The sequence below is a fragment of the Eleutherodactylus coqui genome, unplaced genomic scaffold (assembly GCF_035609145.1).
Source record: "Eleutherodactylus coqui strain aEleCoq1 unplaced genomic scaffold, aEleCoq1.hap1 HAP1_SCAFFOLD_101, whole genome shotgun sequence".
Lineage (NCBI taxonomy): Eukaryota > Metazoa > Chordata > Amphibia > Anura > Eleutherodactylidae > Eleutherodactylus > Eleutherodactylus coqui.
Genome location: NW_027102216.1, coordinates 1 through 18,553, shown reverse-complemented (window position 1 = coordinate 18,553; position 18,553 = coordinate 1). Strand labels below are relative to the sequence as shown.

Sequence of the window (18,553 nt, the reverse complement as noted above, 5' to 3'; positions counted from 1 at the left end):
AAAGCCCTATGGGGCCGAAGCCAATTTCCCTTATTTTAGGTAAAAAGTTTCCATCCGTCCCTACTCGAAATGCGGCTGGCCGAAGAGATCCCTCCAACCGACCGGCCGACGCACCTTCAGAGACAAACTAGTGCTTGCTTCTAGTGTCATCGCCGGCTTAACCCTCGTTTGTAGGGAGCTGACGAGTCCTGCAGCAGCAGGCTCTGCAAGCCTAGGATGCGTGAGCACGGTGCAAGAGGAAGGACTGAGGGTGTGAGGCTGGGCGCGGTTGAGAAGGCGTGGGGCGGGGCTATGGAAAGTTTTCATAGCTCTCCCAGCTGCCTGGGTGCATTGTGGGTGCGCCCAGAGTGCTGGCTGAGCGTGTTGCCTCAAGCCTTGGAAGTGGAGTTGGGCGGACCGGGCTACAGGTGAAACCCATTTCGGGTTATCGCTTCTCGGCCTTTTGGCTAAGATCAAGTGTAGTATCTGTTCTTATCAGTTTAATATCTGATACGTCCCCTATCTGGGGACCATATATTAAATGGATTTTTAGAACAGGGAGCTGGAAAAAGAGCTTGCTCTGTCCACTCCACGCATTGACCTGGTATTGCAGTACCTCCAGGACCGGTGCACCCCCTTTCCTACAGCAGTTTCCAAAAGCAGAAAAACAAAACTGACGAGCAAGAGGTGCAGCGCAGCTGTGGCGGCTGCTGCTACCACCACCCAAGCACTTTGATTGACACTCAGCCCGTCTGCTCGCAACATTGTATCCACTGAGCAGCTGCGTCTGCCAGAGTGTGCACAGCACAGGTACAAATGGAAGCAAAACAACACACACACCAGTTCATATGGCAGCCGCACTCTATAGTTCGTACCTACCGCTGCGCTAATAGCCAAGTTGGAAACATCGGGCAGGCACAGCGTATCCTGGCAGCCTGCGTCTGTATGCTTCACGTATTCGGGTCATGGGTGTATGTGCAGGGGGCCCGGAGCCCCAGGGGGCCCATAAAGTCTCTCTTCCCCACATTGTAAACCAATGCTATCAATGAAGCTTTATAGTTTGGGGGCCCAGTTCCAGACTTTGTACTCGGGCCCCGCAGCTTCAAGTTACACCTCCAGATCAGGATAATGCTAGGCCATTCCAACCAGCCTGTGTGTGTGACCTGCAGTCGCTGGTAGTCGAAAAGCGGCCGGCCCCGGATGCGCGCTTCAGAGTGGACAGACAGCAGCGGACCCCCAATCACACAGGCCCAAGGCTTGCTATGTAGCACGGAATACCTCATTGGACTGCAGCACTCCACGCGGGCTGAGATACACGCTCCACGTGGGATGGGCAGTATTCGTCCATGAAGATCCAGGCCAACGTTTAGAGATGGAGCAACACTCGGGGAGCAAAGAACTCCAACGAACGGACGTCTACTTTACAAGGATGTATTGCTTTATTCAATGCATGGACACAGAAACAGTTCAACCGCTCGATTACAGACCGCAGTCAATACAGTAAAGAAAGAAATGTGTCTGTTTAATGTAAACTTGCATGGAGCTCGTTTGTCAGCCACTGACTGACTGAATGCTGAAACGTGGTCTAACGTTACATGCACCACCAGGGATAAGGCCTTGCCTATAAGCATTCCCCAGCTGGCAAAAACGGAACCTCCCTGCCTATTCCTCACCATGGAAGAACGGAACCTACCTTTTTTTAAAAAAAGAAAGCCACAGCAGCAGCCAACTAGATTTTGGTAGGCCGCTGTCTCCCCCTTGTGTGCTGCATAAAAAATGCACTCCACTAAAAATAACAATGATCCACGAAATAGAGCGTATGGAGAGAACGAGGCTTCTAGATGAGCCGTCAGGCTATGATAAATTGTATCACACCTGGGCGATATGGATAGATGCCCGGAGCTCACCCCTATTTACCAAGTGGTTACAGACAGGGACATGTGAGTAACACGTTTAAACCACAATTGTAAAGAGAAACAACAATTCCGGAGCCCGCCCCCCCCCCCCCTTTTTGTTTTATTTTCTCTTTCTCCCGTGTCATAGATACCTACCCTCCCTTACCACTCCCCCCCCCCCTTACCCTCCCCTCATTCCCCTGTTTGTAGACCTTATAAAATATCACAGACAAACATGATATAGTTCAACTCGAAATTGATTTATTAAGTTTCATTGTCAAAGTTATTTTTACATTGCTTTGAGATAAGGCAAAAGTTTCCCCCCCTCCATGAAACCAATAAAACCTATATTGAATAAAATAAAAATGATGCAGTTACCGGTAGTTCTGCAGCTTCTTGGTGGAAATAAAGACCATCTCCCGTCTCCCAGCTGCAGCAGAGACTGACTGAAATGGCTGCCAAGCCCGGTATTAATGCTTCTAAATTGATGACATCACAAAGGAGTGACATCGTCAGCCTTCCAAACACCTGGCTCAATTGCATACAGTATGTATGTATGTATGCATGTATGTGAGTCTATCTATCTATCTATCTATCTATCTATCTATCTTTATTAATTATGTAGAATATAGATATGGATTATTTCTAATTTACAGATTTTGTAGATATAGATTAAAGATAGATTTAAGATTGTATGTGTGTGTGTATATGTGTGTATGTGTGTGTGTGTGTGTGTGTATGTATGTATGTATGTATGTATGTATGTATGTATGTATATATATATATATATAATGTATATATGTAAAAAAAATATAAAATCTGTAGGTATGTATGTATGTATGGCGGGCGGGCAAAAAAGGCCTGCTGTATGTTTTTAAGTTCTTCGGATGACCATGCCGCTCTAATATTCTCCTTACTAGGGTCTACTAATGCTGGCCCAGGGGAAGGCAATAAAGCCCTATGGGGCCGAAGCCAATTTCCCTTATTTTAGGTAAAAAGTTTCCATCCGTCCCTACTCGAAATGCGGCTGGCCGAAGAGATCCCTCCAACCGACCGGCCGACGCACCTTCAGAGACAAACTAGTGCTTGCTTCTAGTGTCATCGCCGGCTTAACCCTCGTTTGTAGGGAGCTGACGAGTCCTGCAGCAGCAGGCTCTGCAAGCCTAGGATGCGTGAGCACGGTGCAAGAGGAAGGACTGAGGGTGTGAGGCTGGGCGCGGTTGAGAAGGCGTGGGGCGGGGCTATGGAAAGTTTTCATAGCTCTCCCAGCTGCCTGGGTGCATTGTGGGTGCGCCCAGAGTGCTGGCTGAGCGTGTTGCCTCAAGCCTTGGAAGTGGAGTTGGGCGGACCGGGCTACAGGTGAAACCCATTTCGGGTTATCGCTTCTCGGCCTTTTGGCTAAGATCAAGTGTAGTATCTGTTCTTATCAGTTTAATATCTGATACGTCCCCTATCTGGGGACCATATATTAAATGGATTTTTAGAACAGGGAGCTGGAAAAAGAGCTTGCTCTGTCCACTCCACGCATTGACCTGGTATTGCAGTACCTCCAGGACCGGTGCACCCCCTTTCCTACAGCAGTTTCCAAAAGCAGAAAAACAAAACTGACGAGCAAGAGGTGCAGCGCAGCTGTGGCGGCTGCTGCTACCACCACCCAAGCACTTTGATTGACACTCAGCCCGTCTGCTCGCAACATTGTATCCACTGAGCAGCTGCGTCTGCCAGAGTGTGCACAGCACAGGTACAACTGGAAGCAAAACAACACACACACCAGTTCATATGGCAGCCGCACTCTATAGTTCGTACCTACCGCTGCGCTAATAGCCAAGTTGGAAACATCGGGCAGGCACAGCGTATCCTGGCAGCCTGCGTCTGTATGCTTCACGTATTCGGGTCATGGGTGTATGTGCAGGGGGCCCGGAGCCCCAGGGGGCCCATAAAGTCTCTCTTCCCCACATTGTAAACCAATGCTATCAATGAAGCTTTATAGTTTGGGGGCCCAGTTCCAGACTTTGTACTCGGGCCCCGCAGCTTCAAGTTACACCTCCAGATCAGGATAATGCTAGGCCATTCCAACCAGCCTGTGTGTGTGACCTGCAGTCGCTGGTAGTCGAAAAGCGGCCGGCCCCGGATGCGCGCTTCAGAGTGGACAGACAGCAGCGGACCCCCAATCACACAGGCCCAAGGCTTGCTATGTAGCACGGAATACCTCATTGGACTGCAGCACTCCACGCGGGCTGAGATACACGCTCCACGTGGGATGGGCAGTATTCGTCCATGAAGATCCAGGCCAACGTTTAGAGATGGAGCAACACTCGGGGAGCAAAGAACTCCAACGAACGGACGTCTACTTTACAAGGATGTATTGCTTTATTCAATGCATGGACACAGAAACAGTTCAACCGCTCGATTACAGACCGCAGTCAATACAGTAAAGAAAGAAATGTGTCTGTTTAATGTAAACTTGCATGGAGCTCGTTTGTCAGCCACTGACTGACTGAATGCTGAAACGTGGTCTAACGTTACATGCACCACCAGGGATAAGGCCTTGCCTATAAGCATTCCCCAGCTGGCAAAAACGGAACCTCCCTGCCTATTCCTCACCATGGAAGAACGGAACCTACCTTTTTTTAAAAAAAAGAAAGCCACAGCAGCAGCCAACTAGATTTTGGTAGGCCGCTGTCTCCCCCTTGTGTGCTGCATAAAAAATGCACTCCACTAAAAATAACAATGATCCACGAAATAGAGCGTATGGAGAGAACGAGGCTTCTAGATGAGCCGTCAGGCTATGATAAATTGTATCACACCTGGGCGATATGGATAGATGCCCGGAGCTCACCCCTATTTACCAAGTGGTTACAGACAGGGACATGTGAGTAACACGTTTAAACCACAATTGTAAAGAGAAACAACAATTCCGGAGCCCGCCCCCCCCCCCCCCTTTTTGTTTTATTTTCTCTTTCTCCCGTGTCATAGATACCTACCCTCCCTTACCACTCCCCCCCCCCCTTACCCTCCCCTCATTCCCCTGTTTGTAGACCTTATAAAATATCACAGACAAACATGATATAGTTCAACTCGAAATTGATTTATTAAGTTTCATTGTCAAAGTTATTTTTACATTGCTTTGAGATAAGGCAAAAGTTTCCCCCCCTCCATGAAACCAATAAAACCTATATTGAATAAAATAAAAATGATGCAGTTACCGGTAGTTCTGCAGCTTCTTGGTGGAAATAAAGACCATCTCCCGTCTCCCAGCTGCAGCAGAGACTGACTGAAATGGCTGCCAAGCCCGGTATTAATGCTTCTAAATTGATGACATCACAAAGGAGTGACATCGTCAGCCTTCCAAACACCTGGCTCAATTGCATACAGTATGTATGTATGTATGCATGTATGTGAGTCTATCTATCTATCTATCTATCTATCTATCTATCTATCTATCTATCTTTATTAATTATGTAGAATATAGATATGGATTATTTCTAATTTACAGATTTTGTAGATATAGATTAAAGATAGATTTAAGATTGTATGTGTGTGTGTATATGTGTGTATGTGTGTGTGTGTGTGTGTGTATGTATGTATGTATGTATGTATGTATGTATATATATATATATATAATGTATATATGTAAAAAAAATATAAAATCTGTAGGTATGTATGTATGTATGGCGGGCGGGCAAAAAAGGCCTGCTGTATGTTTTTAAGTTCTTCGGATGACCATGCCGCTCTAATATTCTCCTTACTAGGGTCTACTAATGCTGGCCCAGGGGAAGGCAATAAAGCCCTATGGGGCCGAAGCCAATTTCCCTTATTTTAGGTAAAAAGTTTCCATCCGTCCCTACTCGAAATGCGGCTGGCCGAAGAGATCCCTCCAACCGACCGGCCGACGCACCTTCAGAGACAAACTAGTGCTTGCTTCTAGTGTCATCGCCGGCTTAACCCTCGTTTGTAGGGAGCTGACGAGTCCTGCAGCAGCAGGCTCTGCAAGCCTAGGATGCGTGAGCACGGTGCAAGAGGAAGGACTGAGGGTGTGAGGCTGGGCGCGGTTGAGAAGGCGTGGGGCGGGGCTATGGAAAGTTTTCATAGCTCTCCCAGCTGCCTGGGTGCATTGTGGGTGCGCCCAGAGTGCTGGCTGAGCGTGTTGCCTCAAGCCTTGGAAGTGGAGTTGGGCGGACCGGGCTACAGGTGAAACCCATTTCGGGTTATCGCTTCTCGGCCTTTTGGCTAAGATCAAGTGTAGTATCTGTTCTTATCAGTTTAATATCTGATACGTCCCCTATCTGGGGACCATATATTAAATGGATTTTTAGAACAGGGAGCTGGAAAAAGAGCTTGCTCTGTCCACTCCACGCATTGACCTGGTATTGCAGTACCTCCAGGACCGGTGCACCCCCTTTCCTACAGCAGTTTCCAAAAGCAGAAAAACAAAACTGACGAGCAAGAGGTGCAGCGCAGCTGTGGCGGCTGCTGCTACCACCACCCAAGCACTTTGATTGACACTCAGCCCGTCTGCTCGCAACATTGTATCCACTGAGCAGCTGCGTCTGCCAGAGTGTGCACAGCACAGGTACAACTGGAAGCAAAACAACACACACACCAGTTCATATGGCAGCCGCACTCTATAGTTCGTACCTACCGCTGCGCTAATAGCCAAGTTGGAAACATCGGGCAGGCACAGCGTATCCTGGCAGCCTGCGTCTGTATGCTTCACGTATTCGGGTCATGGGTGTATGTGCAGGGGGCCCGGAGCCCCAGGGGGCCCATAAAGTCTCTCTTCCCCACATTGTAAACCAATGCTATCAATGAAGCTTTATAGTTTGGGGGCCCAGTTCCAGACTTTGTACTCGGGCCCCGCAGCTTCAAGTTACACCTCCAGATCAGGATAATGCTAGGCCATTCCAACCAGCCTGTGTGTGTGACCTGCAGTCGCTGGTAGTCGAAAAGCGGCCGGCCCCGGATGCGCGCTTCAGAGTGGACAGACAGCAGCGGACCCCCAATCACACAGGCCCAAGGCTTGCTATGTAGCACGGAATACCTCATTGGACTGCAGCACTCCACGCGGGCTGAGATACACGCTCCACGTGGGATGGGCAGTATTCGTCCATGAAGATCCAGGCCAACGTTTAGAGATGGAGCAACACTCGGGGAGCAAAGAACTCCAACGAACGGACGTCTACTTTACAAGGATGTATTGCTTTATTCAATGCATGGACACAGAAACAGTTCAACCGCTCGATTACAGACCGCAGTCAATACAGTAAAGAAAGAAATGTGTCTGTTTAATGTAAACTTGCATGGAGCTCGTTTGTCAGCCACTGACTGACTGAATGCTGAAACGTGGTCTAACGTTACATGCACCACCAGGGATAAGGCCTTGCCTATAAGCATTCCCCAGCTGGCAAAAACGGAACCTCCCTGCCTATTCCTCACCATGGAAGAACGGAACCTACCTTTTTTTAAAAAAAAGAAAGCCACAGCAGCAGCCAACTAGATTTTGGTAGGCCGCTGTCTCCCCCTTGTGTGCTGCATAAAAAATGCACTCCACTAAAAATAACAATGATCCACGAAATAGAGCGTATGGAGAGAACGAGGCTTCTAGATGAGCCGTCAGGCTATGATAAATTGTATCACACCTGGGCGATATGGATAGATGCCCGGAGCTCACCCCTATTTACCAAGTGGTTACAGACAGGGACATGTGAGTAACACGTTTAAACCACAATTGTAAAGAGAAACAACAATTCCGGAGCCCGCCCCCCCCCCCCCCCTTTTTGTTTTATTTTCTCTTTCTCCCGTGTCATAGATACCTACCCTCCCTTACCACTCCCCCCCCCCCTTACCCTCCCCTCATTCCCCTGTTTGTAGACCTTATAAAATATCACAGACAAACATGATATAGTTCAACTCGAAATTGATTTATTAAGTTTCATTGTCAAAGTTATTTTTACATTGCTTTGAGATAAGGCAAAAGTTTCCCCCCCTCCATGAAACCAATAAAACCTATATTGAATAAAATAAAAATGATGCAGTTACCGGTAGTTCTGCAGCTTCTTGGTGGAAATAAAGACCATCTCCCGTCTCCCAGCTGCAGCAGAGACTGACTGAAATGGCTGCCAAGCCCGGTATTAATGCTTCTAAATTGATGACATCACAAAGGAGTGACATCGTCAGCCTTCCAAACACCTGGCTCAATTGCATACAGTATGTATGTATGTATGCATGTATGTGAGTCTATCTATCTATCTATCTATCTATCTATCTATCTATCTATCTATCTTTATTAATTATGTAGAATATAGATATGGATTATTTCTAATTTACAGATTTTGTAGATATAGATTAAAGATAGATTTAAGATTGTATGTGTGTGTGTATATGTGTGTATGTGTGTGTGTGTGTGTGTGTATGTATGTATGTATGTATGTATGTATGTATGTATATATATATATATATAATGTATATATGTAAAAAAAATATAAAATCTGTAGGTATGTATGTATGTATGGCGGGCGGGCAAAAAAGGCCTGCTGTATGTTTTTAAGTTCTTCGGATGACCATGCCGCTCTAATATTCTCCTTACTAGGGTCTACTAATGCTGGCCCAGGGGAAGGCAATAAAGCCCTATGGGGCCGAAGCCAATTTCCCTTATTTTAGGTAAAAAGTTTCCATCCGTCCCTACTCGAAATGCGGCTGGCCGAAGAGATCCCTCCAACCGACCGGCCGACGCACCTTCAGAGACAAACTAGTGCTTGCTTCTAGTGTCATCGCCGGCTTAACCCTCGTTTGTAGGGAGCTGACGAGTCCTGCAGCAGCAGGCTCTGCAAGCCTAGGATGCGTGAGCACGGTGCAAGAGGAAGGACTGAGGGTGTGAGGCTGGGCGCGGTTGAGAAGGCGTGGGGCGGGGCTATGGAAAGTTTTCATAGCTCTCCCAGCTGCCTGGGTGCATTGTGGGTGCGCCCAGAGTGCTGGCTGAGCGTGTTGCCTCAAGCCTTGGAAGTGGAGTTGGGCGGACCGGGCTACAGGTGAAACCCATTTCGGGTTATCGCTTCTCGGCCTTTTGGCTAAGATCAAGTGTAGTATCTGTTCTTATCAGTTTAATATCTGATACGTCCCCTATCTGGGGACCATATATTAAATGGATTTTTAGAACAGGGAGCTGGAAAAAGAGCTTGCTCTGTCCACTCCACGCATTGACCTGGTATTGCAGTACCTCCAGGACCGGTGCACCCCCTTTCCTACAGCAGTTTCCAAAAGCAGAAAAACAAAACTGACGAGCAAGAGGTGCAGCGCAGCTGTGGCGGCTGCTGCTACCACCACCCAAGCACTTTGATTGACACTCAGCCCGTCTGCTCGCAACATTGTATCCACTGAGCAGCTGCGTCTGCCAGAGTGTGCACAGCACAGGTACAACTGGAAGCAAAACAACACACACACCAGTTCATATGGCAGCCGCACTCTATAGTTCGTACCTACCGCTGCGCTAATAGCCAAGTTGGAAACATCGGGCAGGCACAGCGTATCCTGGCAGCCTGCGTCTGTATGCTTCACGTATTCGGGTCATGGGTGTATGTGCAGGGGGCCCGGAGCCCCAGGGGGCCCATAAAGTCTCTCTTCCCCACATTGTAAACCAATGCTATCAATGAAGCTTTATAGTTTGGGGGCCCAGTTCCAGACTTTGTACTCGGGCCCCGCAGCTTCAAGTTACACCTCCAGATCAGGATAATGCTAGGCCATTCCAACCAGCCTGTGTGTGTGACCTGCAGTCGCTGGTAGTCGAAAAGCGGCCGGCCCCGGATGCGCGCTTCAGAGTGGACAGACAGCAGCGGACCCCCAATCACACAGGCCCAAGGCTTGCTATGTAGCACGGAATACCTCATTGGACTGCAGCACTCCACGCGGGCTGAGATACACGCTCCACGTGGGATGGGCAGTATTCGTCCATGAAGATCCAGGCCAACGTTTAGAGATGGAGCAACACTCGGGGAGCAAAGAACTCCAACGAACGGACGTCTACTTTACAAGGATGTATTGCTTTATTCAATGCATGGACACAGAAACAGTTCAACCGCTCGATTACAGACCGCAGTCAATACAGTAAAGAAAGAAATGTGTCTGTTTAATGTAAACTTGCATGGAGCTCGTTTGTCAGCCACTGACTGACTGAATGCTGAAACGTGGTCTAACGTTACATGCACCACCAGGGATAAGGCCTTGCCTATAAGCATTCCCCAGCTGGCAAAAACGGAACCTCCCTGCCTATTCCTCACCATGGAAGAACGGAACCTACCTTTTTTTAAAAAAAAGAAAGCCACAGCAGCAGCCAACTAGATTTTGGTAGGCCGCTGTCTCCCCCTTGTGTGCTGCATAAAAAATGCACTCCACTAAAAATAACAATGATCCACGAAATAGAGCGTATGGAGAGAACGAGGCTTCTAGATGAGCCGTCAGGCTATGATAAATTGTATCACACCTGGGCGATATGGATAGATGCCCGGAGCTCACCCCTATTTACCAAGTGGTTACAGACAGGGACATGTGAGTAACACGTTTAAACCACAATTGTAAAGAGAAACAACAATTCCGGAGCCCGCCCCCCCCCCCCCCTTTTTGTTTTATTTTCTCTTTCTCCCGTGTCATAGATACCTACCCTCCCTTACCACTCCCCCCCCCCCTTACCCTCCCCTCATTCCCCTGTTTGTAGACCTTATAAAATATCACAGACAAACATGATATAGTTCAACTCGAAATTGATTTATTAAGTTTCATTGTCAAAGTTATTTTTACATTGCTTTGAGATAAGGCAAAAGTTTCCCCCCCTCCATGAAACCAATAAAACCTATATTGAATAAAATAAAAATGATGCAGTTACCGGTAGTTCTGCAGCTTCTTGGTGGAAATAAAGACCATCTCCCGTCTCCCAGCTGCAGCAGAGACTGACTGAAATGGCTGCCAAGCCCGGTATTAATGCTTCTAAATTGATGACATCACAAAGGAGTGACATCGTCAGCCTTCCAAACACCTGGCTCAATTGCATACAGTATGTATGTATGTATGCATGTATGTGAGTCTATCTATCTATCTATCTATCTATCTATCTATCTTTATTAATTATGTAGAATATAGATATGGATTATTTCTAATTTACAGATTTTGTAGATATAGATTAAAGATAGATTTAAGATTGTATGTGTGTGTGTATATGTGTGTATGTGTGTGTGTGTGTGTGTGTATGTATGTATGTATGTATGTATGTATGTATGTATGTATATATATATATATATAATGTATATATGTAAAAAAAATATAAAATCTGTAGGTATGTATGTATGTATGGCGGGCGGGCAAAAAAGGCCTGCTGTATGTTTTTAAGTTCTTCGGATGACCATGCCGCTCTAATATTCTCCTTACTAGGGTCTACTAATGCTGGCCCAGGGGAAGGCAATAAAGCCCTATGGGGCCGAAGCCAATTTCCCTTATTTTAGGTAAAAAGTTTCCATCCGTCCCTACTCGAAATGCGGCTGGCCGAAGAGATCCCTCCAACCGACCGGCCGACGCACCTTCAGAGACAAACTAGTGCTTGCTTCTAGTGTCATCGCCGGCTTAACCCTCGTTTGTAGGGAGCTGACGAGTCCTGCAGCAGCAGGCTCTGCAAGCCTAGGATGCGTGAGCACGGTGCAAGAGGAAGGACTGAGGGTGTGAGGCTGGGCGCGGTTGAGAAGGCGTGGGGCGGGGCTATGGAAAGTTTTCATAGCTCTCCCAGCTGCCTGGGTGCATTGTGGGTGCGCCCAGAGTGCTGGCTGAGCGTGTTGCCTCAAGCCTTGGAAGTGGAGTTGGGCGGACCGGGCTACAGGTGAAACCCATTTCGGGTTATCGCTTCTCGGCCTTTTGGCTAAGATCAAGTGTAGTATCTGTTCTTATCAGTTTAATATCTGATACGTCCCCTATCTGGGGACCATATATTAAATGGATTTTTAGAACAGGGAGCTGGAAAAAGAGCTTGCTCTGTCCACTCCACGCATTGACCTGGTATTGCAGTACCTCCAGGACCGGTGCACCCCCTTTCCTACAGCAGTTTCCAAAAGCAGAAAAACAAAACTGACGAGCAAGAGGTGCAGCGCAGCTGTGGCGGCTGCTGCTACCACCACCCAAGCACTTTGATTGACACTCAGCCCGTCTGCTCGCAACATTGTATCCACTGAGCAGCTGCGTCTGCCAGAGTGTGCACAGCACAGGTACAACTGGAAGCAAAACAACACACACACCAGTTCATATGGCAGCCGCACTCTATAGTTCGTACCTACCGCTGCGCTAATAGCCAAGTTGGAAACATCGGGCAGGCACAGCGTATCCTGGCAGCCTGCGTCTGTATGCTTCACGTATTCGGGTCATGGGTGTATGTGCAGGGGGCCCGGAGCCCCAGGGGGCCCATAAAGTCTCTCTTCCCCACATTGTAAACCAATGCTATCAATGAAGCTTTATAGTTTGGGGGCCCAGTTCCAGACTTTGTACTCGGGCCCCGCAGCTTCAAGTTACACCTCCAGATCAGGATAATGCTAGGCCATTCCAACCAGCCTGTGTGTGTGACCTGCAGTCGCTGGTAGTCGAAAAGCGGCCGGCCCCGGATGCGCGCTTCAGAGTGGACAGACAGCAGCGGACCCCCAATCACACAGGCCCAAGGCTTGCTATGTAGCACGGAATACCTCATTGGACTGCAGCACTCCACGCGGGCTGAGATACACGCTCCACGTGGGATGGGCAGTATTCGTCCATGAAGATCCAGGCCAACGTTTAGAGATGGAGCAACACTCGGGGAGCAAAGAACTCCAACGAACGGACGTCTACTTTACAAGGATGTATTGCTTTATTCAATGCATGGACACAGAAACAGTTCAACCGCTCGATTACAGACCGCAGTCAATACAGTAAAGAAAGAAATGTGTCTGTTTAATGTAAACTTGCATGGAGCTCGTTTGTCAGCCACTGACTGACTGAATGCTGAAACGTGGTCTGACGTTACATGCACCACCAGGGATAAGGCCTTGCCTATAAGCATTCCCCAGCTGGCAAAAACCGAACCTCCCTGCCTATTCCTCACCATGGAAGAACGGAACCTACCTTTTTTTTAAAAAAAGAAAGCCACAGCAGCAGCCAACTCGATTTTGGTAGGCCGCTGTCTCCCCCTTGTGTGCTGCATAAAAAATGCACTCCACTAAAAATAGCAATGATCCACGAAATAGAGCGTATGGAGAGAATGAGGCTTCCAGATGAGCCGTCAGGCTATGATAAATTGTATCACACCTGGGCGATATGGATAGATGCCCGGAGCTCACCCCTATTTACCAAGTGGTTACAGACAGGGACATGTGAGTAACACGTTTAAACCACAATCGTAAAGAGAAACAACAATTCCGGAGCCCGCCCCCCCCCCCTTTTTGTTTTATTTTTTCTTTCTCCCGTGTCATAGATACCTACCCCCCCCTTACCCTCCCCTCATTCCCCTGTTTGTAGACCTTATAAAATATCACAGACAAACATGATATAGTTCAACTCGAAATTGATTTATTAAGTTTCATTGTCAAAGTTAATTTTACATTGCTTTGAGATAAGGCAAAAGTTTCCCCCCCTCCATGAAACCAATAAAACCTATATTGAATAAAATAAAAATGATGCAGTTACCGGTAGTTCTGCAGCTTCTTGGTGGAAATAAAGACCATCTCCCGTCTCCCAGCTGCAGCAGAGACTGACTGAAATGGCTGCCAAGCCCGGTATTAATGCTTCTAAATTGATGACATCACAAAGGAGTGACATCGTCAGCCTTCCAAACACCTGGCTCAATTGCATACAGTATGTATGTATGTATGCATGTATGTGAGTGAGTCTATCTATCTATCTATCTATCTATCTATCTATCTATCTATCTATCTATCTATCTTTATTAATTATGTAGAATATAGATATGGATTATTTCTAAATTACAGATTTTGTAGATATAGATTAAAGATAGATTTAAGATTGTGTGTGTGTGTGTGTGTGTGTGTGTGTGTGTGTGTGTGTGTGTGTGTATATATAATGTATATATGTAAAAAAAAATATAAAATCTGTAGTTATGTATGTATGTATGTATGGCGGGCGGGCAAAAAAGGCCTGCTGTATGTTTTTAAGTTCTTCGGATGACCATGCCGCTCTAATATTCTCCTTACTAGGGTCTACTAATGCTGGCCCAGGGGAAGGCAATAAAGCCCTATGGGGCCGAAGCCAATTTCCCTTATTTTAGGTTAAAAGTTTCCATCCGTCCCCACTGGAAATGCGGCCGGCCGAAGAGATCCCTCCAACCGACCGACCGACGCACCTTCAGAGACAAACTAGTGCTTGCTTCTAGTGTCATCGCCGGCTTAACCATCCTTTGTAGGGAGCTGACGAGTCCTGCAGTAGCAGCAGCAGCAGGCTCTGCAAGCCTAGGATGCGTGAGCACGGTGCAAGAGGAAGGACTGAGGGTGTGAGGCTGGGCGCGGTTGAGAAGGCGTGGGGCGGGGCTATGGAAAGTTTTCATAGCTCTCCCAGCTGCCTGGGTGCATTGTGGGTGCGCCCAGAGTGCTGGCTGAGCGTGTTGCCTCAAGCCTTGGAAGTGGAGTTGGGCGGGCCGGGCTACAGGTGAAACCCATTTCGGGTTATCGCTTCTCGGCCTTTTGGCTAAGATCAAGTGTAGTATCTGTTCTTATCAGTTTAATATCTGATACGTCCCCTATCTGGGGACCATATATTAAATGGATTTTTAGAACAGGGAGCTGGAAAAAGAGCTTGCTCTGTCCACTCCACGCATTGACCTGGTATTGCAGTACCTCCAGGACCGGTGCACCCCCTTTCCTACAGCAGTTTCCAAAAGCAGAAAAACAAAACTGACGAGCAAGAGGTGCAGCGCAGCTGTGGCGGCTGCTGCTACCACCACCCAAGCACTTTGATTGACACTCAGCCCGTCTGCTCGCAACATTGTATCCACTGAGCAGCTGCGTCTGCCAGAGTGTGCACAGCACAGGTACAACTGGAAGCAAAACAACACACACACCAGTTCATATGGCAGCCGCACTCTATAGTTCGTACCTACCGCTGCGCTAATAGCCAAGTTGGAAACATCGGGCAGGCACAGCGTATCCTGGCAGCCTGCGTCTGTATGCTTCACGTATTCGGGTCATGGGTGTATGTGCAGGGGGCCCGGAGCCCCAGGGGGCCCATAAAGTCTCTCTTCCCCACATTGTAAACCAATGCTATCAATGAAGCTTTATAGTTTGGGGGCCCAGTTCCAGACTTTGTACTCGGGCCCCGCAGCTTCAAGTTACACCTCCAGATCAGGATAATGCTAGGCCATTCCAACCAGCCTGTGTGTGTGACCTGCAGTCGCTGGTAGTCGAAAAGCGGCCGGCCCCGGATGCGCGCTTCAGAGTGGACAGACAGCAGCGGACCCCCAATCACACAGGCCCAAGGCTTGCTATGTAGCACGGAATACCTCATTGGACTGCAGCACTCCACGCGGGCTGAGATACACGCTCCACGTGGGATGGGCAGTATTCGTCCATGAAGATCCAGGCCAACGTTTAGAGATGGAGCAACACTCGGGGAGCAAAGAACTCCAACGAACGGACGTCTACTTTACAAGGATGTATTGCTTTATTCAATGCATGGACACAGAAACAGTTCAACCGCTCGATTACAGACCGCAGTCAATACAGTAAAGAAAGAAATGTGTCTGTTTAATGTAAACTTGCATGGAGCTCGTTTGTCAGCCACTGACTGACTGAATGCTGAAACGTGGTCTAACGTTACATGCACCACCAGGGATAAGGCCTTGCCTATAAGCATTCCCCAGCTGGCAAAAACAGAACCTCCCTGCCTATTCCTCACCATGGAAGAACGGAACCTACCTTTTTTTAAAAAAAAGAAAGCCACAGCAGCAGCCAACTAGATTTTGGTAGGCCGCTGTCTCCCCCTTGTGTGCTGCATAAAAAATGCACTCCACTAAAAATAACAATGATCCACGAAATAGAGCGTATGGAGAGAACGAGGCTTCTAGATGAGCCGTCAGGCTATGATAAATTGTATCACACCTGGGCGATATGGATAGATGCCCGGAGCTCACCCCTATTTACCAAGTGGTTACAGACAGGGACATGTGAGTAACACGTTTAAACCACAATTGTAAAGAGAAACAACAATTCCGGAGCCCGCCCCCCCCCCCCCCTTTTTGTTTTATTTTCTCTTTCTCCCGTGTCATAGATACCTACCCTCCCTTACCACTCCCCCCCCCCCTTACCCTCCCCTCATTCCCCTGTTTGTAGACCTTATAAAATATCACAGACAAACATGATATAGTTCAACTCGAAATTGATTTATTAAGTTTCATTGTCAAAGTTATTTTTACATTGCTTTGAGATAAGGCAAAAGTTTCCCCCCCTCCATGAAACCAATAAAACCTATATTGAATAAAATAAAAATGATGCAGTTACCGGTAGTTCTGCAGCTTCTTGGTGGAAATAAAGACCATCTCCCGTCTCCCAGCTGCAGCAGAGACTGACTGAAATGGCTGCCAAGCCCGGTATTAATGCTTCTAAATTGATGACATCACAAAGGAGTGACATCGTCAGCCTTCCAAACACCTGGCTCAATTGCATACAGTATGTATGTATGTATGCATGTATGTGAGTCTATCTATCTATCTATCTATCTATCTATCTATCTATCTATCTTTATTAATTATGTAGAATATAGATATGGATTATTTCTAATTTACAGATTTTGTAGATATAGATTAAAGATAGATTTAAGATTGTATGTGTGTGTGTATATGTGTGTATGTGTGTGTGTGTGTGTGTGTATGTATGTATGTATGTATGTATGTATGTATGTATGTATATATATATATATATAATGTATATATGTAAAAAAAATATAAAATCTGTAGGTATGTATGTATGTATGGCGGGCGGGCAAAAAAGGCCTGCTGTATGTTTTTAAGTTCTTCGGATGACCATGCCGCTCTAATATTCTCCTTACTAGGGTCTACTAATGCTGGCCCAGGGGAAGGCAATAAAGCCCTATGGGGCCGAAGCCAATTTCCCTTATTTTAGGTAAAAAGTTTCCATCCGTCCCTACTCGAAATGCGGCTGGCCGAAGAGATCCCTCCAACCGACCGGCCGACGCACCTTCAGAGACAAACTAGTGCTTGCTTCTAGTGTCATCGCCGGCTTAACCCTCGTTTGTAGGGAGCTGACGAGTCCTGCAGCAGCAGGCTCTGCAAGCCTAGGATGCGTGAGCACGGTGCAAGAGGAAGGACTGAGGGTGTGAGGCTGGGCGCGGTTGAGAAGGCGTGGGGCGGGGCTATGGAAAGTTTTCATAGCTCTCCCAGCTGCCTGGGTGCATTGTGGGTGCGCCCAGAGTGCTGGCTGAGCGTGTTGCCTCAAGCCTTGGAAGTGGAGTTGGGCGGACCGGGCTACAGGTGAAACCCATTTCGGGTTATCGCTTCTCGGCCTTTTGGCTAAGATCAAGTGTAGTATCTGTTCTTATCAGTTTAATATCTGATACGTCCCCTATCTGGGGACCATATATTAAATGGATTTTTAGAACAGGGAGCTGGAAAAAGAGCTTGCTCTGTCCACTCCACGCATTGACCTGGTATTGCAGTACCTCCAGGACCGGTGCACCCCCTTTCCTACAGCAGTTTCCAAAAGCAGAAAAACAAAACTGACGAGCAAGAGGTGCAGCGCAGCTGTGGCGGCTGCTGCTACCACCACCCAAGCACTTTGATTGACACTCAGCCCGTCTGCTCGCAACATTGTATCCACTGAGCAGCTGCGTCTGCCAGAGTGTGCACAGCACAGGTACAACTGGAAGCAAAACAACACACACACCAGTTCATATGGCAGCCGCACTCTATAGTTCGTACCTACCGCTGCGCTAATAGCCAAGTTGGAAACATCGGGCAGGCACAGCGTATCCTGGCAGCCTGCGTCTGTATGCTTCACGTATTCGGGTCATGGGTGTATGTGCAGGGGGCCCGGAGCCCCAGGGGGCCCATAAAGTCTCTCTTCCCCACATTGTAAACCAATGCTATCAATGAAGCTTTATAGTTTGGGGGCCCAGTTCCAGACTTTGTACTCGGGCCCCGCAGCTTCAAGTTACACCTCCAGATCAGGATAATGCTAGGCCATTCCAACCAGCCTGTGTGTGTGACCTGCAGTCGCTGGTAGTCGAAAAGCGGCCGGCCCCGGATGCGCGCTTCAGAGTGGACAGACAGCAGCGGACCCCCAATCACACAGGCCCAAGGCTTGCTATGTAGCACGGAATACCTCATTGGACTGCAGCACTCCACGCGGGCTGAGATACACGCTCCACGTGGGATGGGCAGTATTCGTCCATGAAGATCCAGGCCAACGTTTAGAGATGGAGCAACACTCGGGGAGCAAAGAACTCCAACGAACGGACGTCTACTTTACAAGGATGTATTGCTTTATTCAATGCATGGACACAGAAACAGTTCAACCGCTCGATTACAGACCGCAGTCAATACAGTAAAGAAAGAAATGTGTCTGTTTAATGTAAACTTGCATGGAGCTCGTTTGTCAGCCACTGACTGACTGAATGCTGAAACGTGGTCTGACGTTACATGCACCACCAGGGATAAG

General features: G+C 47.8%; 7 non-coding genes across 7 annotated transcripts; all 7 read left to right on the top strand.

Annotated features, from left to right (window-relative positions):
* The first annotated feature begins 426 nt into the window (after positions 1-426).
* LOC136599482 (U2 spliceosomal RNA) lies at positions 427-617 on the top strand. The gene has a single exon (XR_010789035.1). It is a non-coding gene; the product is annotated as a U2 spliceosomal RNA (small nuclear RNA).
* Positions 618-3,252: 2,635 nt separating this feature from the next.
* LOC136599469 (U2 spliceosomal RNA) lies at positions 3,253-3,443 on the top strand. The gene has a single exon (XR_010789024.1). It is a non-coding gene; the product is annotated as a U2 spliceosomal RNA (small nuclear RNA).
* Positions 3,444-6,084: 2,641 nt separating this feature from the next.
* LOC136599606 (U2 spliceosomal RNA) lies at positions 6,085-6,275 on the top strand. The gene has a single exon (XR_010789143.1). It is a non-coding gene; the product is annotated as a U2 spliceosomal RNA (small nuclear RNA).
* Positions 6,276-8,921: 2,646 nt separating this feature from the next.
* Positions 8,922-9,112, top strand: LOC136599594 (U2 spliceosomal RNA). Its single transcript, XR_010789132.1, has one exon. It is a non-coding gene; the product is annotated as a U2 spliceosomal RNA (small nuclear RNA).
* A 2,637-nt stretch (positions 9,113-11,749) lies between these two features.
* LOC136599582 (U2 spliceosomal RNA) lies at positions 11,750-11,940 on the top strand. The gene has a single exon (XR_010789121.1). It is a non-coding gene; the product is annotated as a U2 spliceosomal RNA (small nuclear RNA).
* A 2,610-nt stretch (positions 11,941-14,550) lies between these two features.
* Positions 14,551-14,741, top strand: LOC136599570 (U2 spliceosomal RNA). The gene has a single exon (XR_010789110.1). It is a non-coding gene; the product is annotated as a U2 spliceosomal RNA (small nuclear RNA).
* A 2,645-nt stretch (positions 14,742-17,386) lies between these two features.
* On the top strand, positions 17,387-17,577 carry LOC136599462 (U2 spliceosomal RNA). The gene has a single exon (XR_010789018.1). It is a non-coding gene; the product is annotated as a U2 spliceosomal RNA (small nuclear RNA).
* The last annotated feature ends 976 nt before the right edge of the window (positions 17,578-18,553 follow it).